This window comes from Bos grunniens, chromosome X (genome assembly GCF_055505025.1).
Source record: "Bos grunniens cultivar Pamir isolate PY7600 chromosome X, Bosgru_T2T1.0, whole genome shotgun sequence".
Lineage (NCBI taxonomy): Eukaryota > Metazoa > Chordata > Mammalia > Artiodactyla > Bovidae > Bos > Bos grunniens.
The window spans coordinates 54,278,236-54,285,934 of NC_141194.1; the positions used below are offsets into that span (position 1 = coordinate 54,278,236).

At 40.8% G+C, this 7,699-nt stretch overlaps 1 long non-coding RNA gene across 1 annotated transcript; it reads left to right on the top strand.

The window, feature by feature from the left end:
• Nucleotides 1–650: 650 nt before the first annotated feature.
• On the top strand, nt 651–7,355 carry LOC147340383 (uncharacterized). The gene is made up of 3 exons (XR_015158622.1): nt 651–763; nt 5,220–5,300; nt 7,251–7,355. It is a non-coding gene; the product is annotated as an uncharacterized LOC147340383 (long non-coding RNA).
• The last annotated feature ends 344 nt before the right edge of the window (nt 7,356–7,699 follow it).

Below are 7,699 nucleotides of genomic sequence, written 5' to 3' on the forward strand. Positions count from 1 at the left end.
AGAATCAATCTGTCGACAAGTAACAGAAAAATCAGTTGGTAAAACTAGGAGATATGTAAATAAAGTAATCAGATGGTAGTTCTTGTTCATGCACTTTTTGCTCTCACCAGATCATGAATCCCTTGAAGGCTATGATAAAGACTTGGGATTTGGTTCTAAAACTGTTGGGAAGCTATTGGAGGCTTGCGAGTAGGAAGGGATATGATCCAACTTATTATTCTAAAAAGAACACTCTAAAATAGAAGATATGAAAGCCCTGTCTAGGCCTTCAACCTGAAGATTTCCAAAATATCTGTCCTTACTGAACTCAGCCTCTCCCCCAACCATTTGTCCTTCCCTAGGAATGTAGCTCTTATATTTATGTGTTCTGTCTTTCATCCCCTCCTCCTACCACAAATGAAAATGTTTTCCATGGTTGTTGGGCCATGTGTCCTAAGAAACTTAGAGCCTATATGATTTGGAATATGTTATCCAAGAGTAACCAATGCTTTTTCTGAATAACTAAGAAACTCTGTATTCTTGCCTGGCCCTTAGGCCATTTCTCAGATATGTGACAGGGCCTTCTAGATATCTGAACTTCTCAAATGAGAGGACAAGTGATATGGTCTTGCAAATTGACCTAATTACTCAAAGCTATGCTTCTATCTTTCAGAAAATACTGAAGGAAGGACCTCTGCTAAAGAACTGTAACTCATTCAAGAGATGGAAGCTTAGATATTTTCTGGTTCGAGGACAAAGGCTCTGCTTTGCACACCATCCTGCGGTAAGAGAATATATATATATATACACACACACACATATATACACACACACATAAATGTGTATGTATATATATATACATATATGTGTCAATTGTGTTAGTAGGTAGGTACCAGGAAATAATTTGAGAGGAGATAAACCAAGAGGTAAAGACATGTTAGCAAGAATTAAGGTGGATAATCCTAATCTGCTCCACTGTGTCCCTAGCTAGACCATATCCCATTATGTTGTTGCTGTTCAGTCCCTAAGTCGTCCCAGACTCTTTGCAACGCCATGGACTGCAGCACTCCAGGCTACCCTGTCCTTCACTACCTCCAGGATTTGCTCAAATTCATGTCTACTGAGTCAGTGATGCTATCTAATCATCTCATCCTCTGCTGCCCCGTCTCCTTTTGCCTTCAATCTTTCCAAGCATCAGGGTCTTTTCCAATTTTTACATCAGGTAGCAAAAGTATTGATGCTTCAGCTTCAACATCAGTCCTTCCAATGAGTATTCAAGGTTAATTTCCTTTAGGATCAACTAGTTCAATCTCCTTGCTGTCCAAGGGACTCTCAGGAGTCTTCTCCAATACCGCATTTCAAAAGCATTAATTCTTCGGTGGTCAGCCTTCTTTATGGTCCAACTCTCACATCCATACATGACTACTTGAAAAAATATAGTTTTGACTAGACAGACCTTTGCAGGCAAAGTGATGTCTCTACTTTTTAATATGTTATCTAGGTTTGTCACAGGTTTCCTTTCAAGGGGCAAGCATCTTTTAGTTTCATGGTTGCAATCACTGTCCACATGATTTTGGAGCCCAAGAAAATAAAATCTGTCACTACTTGCACTTTTTCACCTTCTATTTACCATGAAATGATGGGACCAGAGGCCATGATCTTAGTTTTTTGAATGTTGAGTTTCAAGCCAGATTTTTCCCTCTCCTCTTTCACCTTCATCAAGAGGCTCTTTAGCCTCTCTTTACTTTATGCCTTTAGAATGATATCATTTGCATATCTGAGGTTGTTGGTATTTGTCCTGACAGTCTTGATTCCAGCTTGAGCTTCATCCAGCCTGGCATTTCTCATGATGTACTCTGCCTATAAGTTAAATAAGCAGGGTGACAATATACAGCCTTCTCACACTCCTTTCCCAATTTTGAACCAGTCCATTGTTCCATGTCTGGTTCTAACTGTTGCTTCTTGACTGGCATACAAGTTTATCAGGAGACAGGTAAGGTGGTTTCATACTTACGTCTCTTTAAGAATTTTCCACAGTTTGTTGTGATCCACACGGTAAAAGGCTTTAGTGTAATCAATGAAACGGAAGTAGATGTTTTCCTGGAGTTCCCTTGCTTTCTCTGTGATCCAACAAATATCGGCAATTTGATCTCTGGTTCCTCTGCTTCTGTTAGGTCCATACTATTTCTGTCCTTTATCGAGCCCATCTTTGCATTAAATGTTCCCTTGGTATCTCTAATTTTATTGAAGAGATCGCTAGTCTTTCCCATTCTATCGTTTTCCTCTATTTATTTGCATTGATCACTGAGGAAGGCTTTCTTATCTCTCCTTGCTATTCTTTGGAACTCTGCATTCAGATGGATATCTTTCCTTTTCTCCTTTGCCTCTCACTTCTCTTCTTTTCATAGCTTTTTGTAAGGCCTCCTCGACAACCATTTTGCCTTTTTGCATTTCTTTTTCTTGGGGATGGTCTTGATCAGTGCCTCCTGTACAATGTCATGAACCTCCGTCCATAATTCTTCAGGCACTTTTGACTAGACAGACCTTTGCAGGCAAAGTCTGTGTATCAGATCTAATCCCTTGAATCCATTTGTCACTTCCACTGAATAGTCATAAGGGATTTGATTTAGGTCAAACTTGATTTAGGTCAAAACTGAGCGGTCTAGGGATTTGATTTAGGTCAAACCTGAGTGGTCTAGTGGTTTTCCCTACTCTCTTCAGTTTAAGTCTGAATTTTGCAATAAGGAGTTCATGACCTGAGCCACAGTCAGCTATAGAGCTTCTCCATCTTTGGCTGAAAAGAATATAATCAATCTGATTTCAAATCCCTAAAGATGATGCTGTGAAAGTGCTGCACTCAATATGCAAGCAATTTTGGAAAACTCAGCAGGGGCCACAGACTGGAAAAGGTCAGTTTTCATTCCAATCCCAAAGAAAGGCAATGCCAAAGAATGCTCAAACTACCATACAATTGCACTCATCTCACACGCTAGCAAAGTTATACTCAAAGTTCTCCAAGCCAGGCTTCAACAGTACATGAACCATGAACTTCCAGATGTTAAAGCTGGATTTGGAAAAGGCAGAGGAACCAGCGGTCAAATTGTCAACATCTGTTGGATCATTGAAAAAGCAAGCGAGTTCCAGAAAAACATCTACTTCTACTTTATTGACTATGCCAAAGCCTTTGACTGTGTGGATCACAAGAAACTGTGGAAAATTCTTCAAGACATGGGAATACCAGACCACCTGAACTGCCTCCTGAGAAATCTGTATGCAGGTCAAGAAGCAACAGTTAGAACTGGACCTGAACAACAGACTGGTTCCAAATCGGGAAAGGAATACAGCAAGGCTGTATATTGTCACCCTGCTTATTTAACTTATATGCAGAGTACATCATGAGAAACGCTGGGCTGGATGAAGCACAAGCTGGAATCAAGATTGCCAGGGGAAATATCAATAACCTCAGATATGCAGACGACACCACCCTTATGGCAGAAAGTGAAGAAGAACTAAAGAGCCTCTTGATGAAAGTGAAAGAGGAGAGTGAAAAAGTTGGCTTAAAACTCAACATTCAGAAAACTAAGATCATGGCATCTGGTCCCATTACTTCATGGCAAATAGATAGGGAAACAGTGGAAACAGTGACAGACTTTATTTTGGAGGGCTCCAAAATCACTGCAGATGGTGACTGCAGCCATAAAATTAAAAGACACTTGCTCCTCAGAAGGAAAGTTATGACCAAACTAGACAGCTTATTAAAAAGCAGAGACATTACTTTGCCTGCAGAGGTCCATCTAGTCAAGGCTATGGTTTTTTATGTGAGAGTTGGACTATGAAGAAATCTGAGCACTGAAGAATTGATGCTTTTGAACTGTGGTGTTAGTGAAGACTCTTGAAAGTCCCTTGTACAGCAAGGAGATCCAACCAGTCCATCCTAAAGGAAATCAGTCCTAAATATTCATTGGAAGGACTGATGCTGAAGCTGAAACTCCAATACTTTGACCACCTGATGCTAAGAACAGACTCATTTGAAAAGATTCTGATGCTGGGAAAGATTGAAGGAAGAAGGAGAAGGGGATGACAGAAGACGAGATGGTTGGATGGCATCACTGACTCAATGGACATGAGTTTGAGTAAACTCCAGGAGATGGTGATGGACAGGGAGGCCTGGCATGCTGCAGTCCATGGGGTCACAAAAATTCAGACATGACTGAGCGACTGAACTGAAGGCCCACTTGACTTCACATTCCAGGATGTCTGGCTCTAGGAGACTGACCACACCATCATGGTTATCTGGTTCATTAAGACCTTTTCTGTATAGTTTTTCTGTGTATTCTTGCCACCTCTTTTAATCTCCTCTGCTTCTGTTAGGTTCTTACTGAGCCACTTCATTCTTTCTGGCCTGAGTACATGCTAAGTCACTTCAGTTGTGTCCAACTCTTTGCAACCCTAGGTACTGTAGCCTGCCAGGCTCCTCTGTCCATGGGATTCTCCAGGCAAGAACACTGGAGTGGGTTGCCATGCCCTCTTCCAGGGGATCTTCCTGAGGCAGGGATCAAATCTGCATCTCCTGTGGCTCCTGTATTGCAGGCAGATTCTTTCCCCCTGGGCCACCAGAGAAGCCTCATTCTTTCTGGAGCTATTAGTAATTGCCCTGAACTCTTCCCCAGTAGCGTATTGGACATCTTTCAACCTGGGGGCTCATTTTCCAGTGTCATACCTTTTTGCCTTTTCATATTGTTCATGGAGTTCTCCAGTCAAGAATACTGGAGTGGGTTGCCATGCCCTCCTCCAGTGGACCACGTTTTGTCAGAACTCTTCACTATGTCCTGTCCATCTTGGGTGGCCCTGCATGGCATGGCTCATAGCTTCCTTGAATTATGCAAGACCCTTCACCACAACAAAGCTGTGATCCATGAAGGCAGTATCCAACTATGTTCTCCAGCATAAACCTTTAGTTTTAAATAATCCTGAGCTACCTAAGCTTTCCTATAAATCCACATAAAAGTTTGGGGAAGAGTTGTGTTTTGGGTTTAGTTTGGTTAATTTTCTGTTTGTTACATGATATATCAATCAAAATCATGATGCTAAATAAATTCAGCACTCAAGCCAAATAAATAATGGGATTATAACTGCCAAAAATGCCTTTTAGTGTACCTGTGTGTGTGTTTAATTTTTAGTGTATCTTTGCCTCAATAACCAGATGGTTCCTTTTCCCTCTCCCTCTCATACCTTTCCAGTTTGCACGCTTTGAAACAATTGATTTGTCTCAAGTTGCCTTGGCAGAAAGCAGCTGTAGAAACCTTTGCCACAGTTTTTGCGTAAGTAAGATTAGGATTGCCTGAATGGGCAAGGGGGAGAGCTAGCTGGGAAGAGGGGTCGCCATATCCGCCTGTTGCCTGTTTGGAATTCAAATTTCCCAAGTCTTCTTTAATCCCAAAGTGTGTTTGGAAATCCACTTAGAGTAGCATTGCAAATGAGTGCTAAAGATTATTCATGTGAGTATTTTCTATCAGCCCACTGATGGGGGGAAAGAGCATGATTGCCCTTGTCTCTATTACCAGTTTGATATAAAAGCAGAGATGATTTCAGAATGTGGGTGACTATTTCAAAAATCAATCCTTCTGGTGAAGGTAATTTAAATGAATATCATTGGGAGGCTTTCAAGAGACTGCTAATATGTTGTAGACTAAATCAAGATATTTGAGCTACATGACATTTTCTCCTTTGATGAAACAGATAAGAACCTAAATCCAAAGTGAAAGTTACTCTATGCTGAGATTACTAATGAGAGTACCTCAAAGAAAGCAGAGGATTTTCCAGGGATGTATTCAAGGGCTTGTCACTGCTAAAATATCATAAGACTTGGTCATTCAGGTAAATTCAGAACAGAAATCTCACTGAAAAATAACAAGTCCATTGGCCCAAGAATTCTCATACCCATCTTCTCACAGAAATGTTTTTTCCTCAGCGTCAGTGGTGGGTTATGGAGAGCAGGGTTCCTCTTCAGGCAGGTGGAGAGTGGTACTTAGCAGACTAAAGAGCTATGGGCCCAATACCCTGCTTCCATAGCTGGTCCAGTCTCTTCTTTGAAAGGAGAGCAGTTGAAAGGAGACCCTATCTCATTTCTCTCTCATTGCATCATACTGACCCAGGAAAAGCTGAGGGTTCTGTTGACCCAGTTCCAAAATCTTAACTTTTGAGTGATAAGCACACAAGATAATGTTTTGGGTATCATTCTATAAAAATTCCAAGGGCTAGGTTTCCCCTTAGCCTAATTAAAACATAGAGGCACTATGCATCAACCCCACATAAGAATGGGTTTAGACCAAAGGAGCGACTGTTGTTACTAATTCCAACTAGTTCCTATTGCCATTATCACAGAATCATGCGGTGCTACATGCACAAGAAGAACAAATTGTTTGTTGTTGTGGTGAGCTCTAGCTGCAAGATTTGGGCTTGGGGTGGTGGACACTGGTAATGAAGACAAGTAGGGCCATTGAAGCAATGCTATAGCTATAGCTATCCATGCTCCCTCCTGCCCTTTGGGAAAAGATGAAGTTAGCAGGGTCTACCTCTGCTAGACCCTCAACATGGCTTTCTCATTGTTTCTGCAAGGTTTTTGCACCAAGCAGGATTAAGAGAGATAATAGTAAAATTCTCTTCAGATTTTCCCTGACCATAAGAAAGAAAGAAACTGGATTTGTAGTTTCCTCACTCCAGTCTCACTCTCCCCTCAAACAGAAATAGCCACACCCTGATGAAAAAGAAACACTTTTACCATTTCAGGTAGGTAGAGCAGGAAGTAAACAAGTAAGATTTTCAGGCAACTTTATTTTAGTAACAGATGGGTGCTTGGCCTAGTGTTTAAGAGCATGTGTGCTGGAGCCAAAGAATCTAGATTCAAATTTTGGCTTAGTTTCTTACCTACTCTTTTGCCCTGAGCAAGTCATTTAACTCCCTTTGCCACAGAAAAAGTATCCTGACTATAAAGTGAGGGAAAATAATACTGCCTAGCTCTTGGATTTGTAATGAAGATTGAAATAAATAAGATAAATAAAGCACAATAGAACAGTGCCCGGTACATAGTAAGTGCCTTTAAATTGTTGTTTATTACTGTTATTAGTTGGGCTGGCTCTTGGAACTGCTGTCATATATTTAAGAAGTGGCTTTGGTAGTGCTTGGTAGACCTGTCTAGTATCTTAGAGAGTTCAAATGCTCTGGGGGCAAAGTTTGAGTTGGGAACCAGCTAATAATGTGACTTTCTGTAGGTGATCACACCACAACGAAAAGTTACGTTGGCTGCACCAAATCGGAAAGACATGGAAGAATGGATTAACGTCATAAAAACCGTGCAACAGGGAGAAATCCGTAAGGTAAGCTAAATAATAGAGAATCCACTCAACTCTCATGGGTACACACTTAATTGACTGCATTAGCTAAGCCACCTTTCAAACACGGAAATAATAAAATGGAAGCAGATACCATCTGATCAGGAATTTTGTGTGTATATCATTAGGAAATCTGTCTATAAATAGAATTAATTCACTTAGACTCAAACCTTGGTAAATATGTGGTTTAGAAACCTCTGTACACATCCACTTTATATATAGATGTCACTGTTTGCTCAATGGATGAGGTATTCAAGATGAATGTGGGAAGCTAACTTAGATGTTCTTATGTTATTAATAGCATAGCTGCAATCAGCAGTCTTGACTTG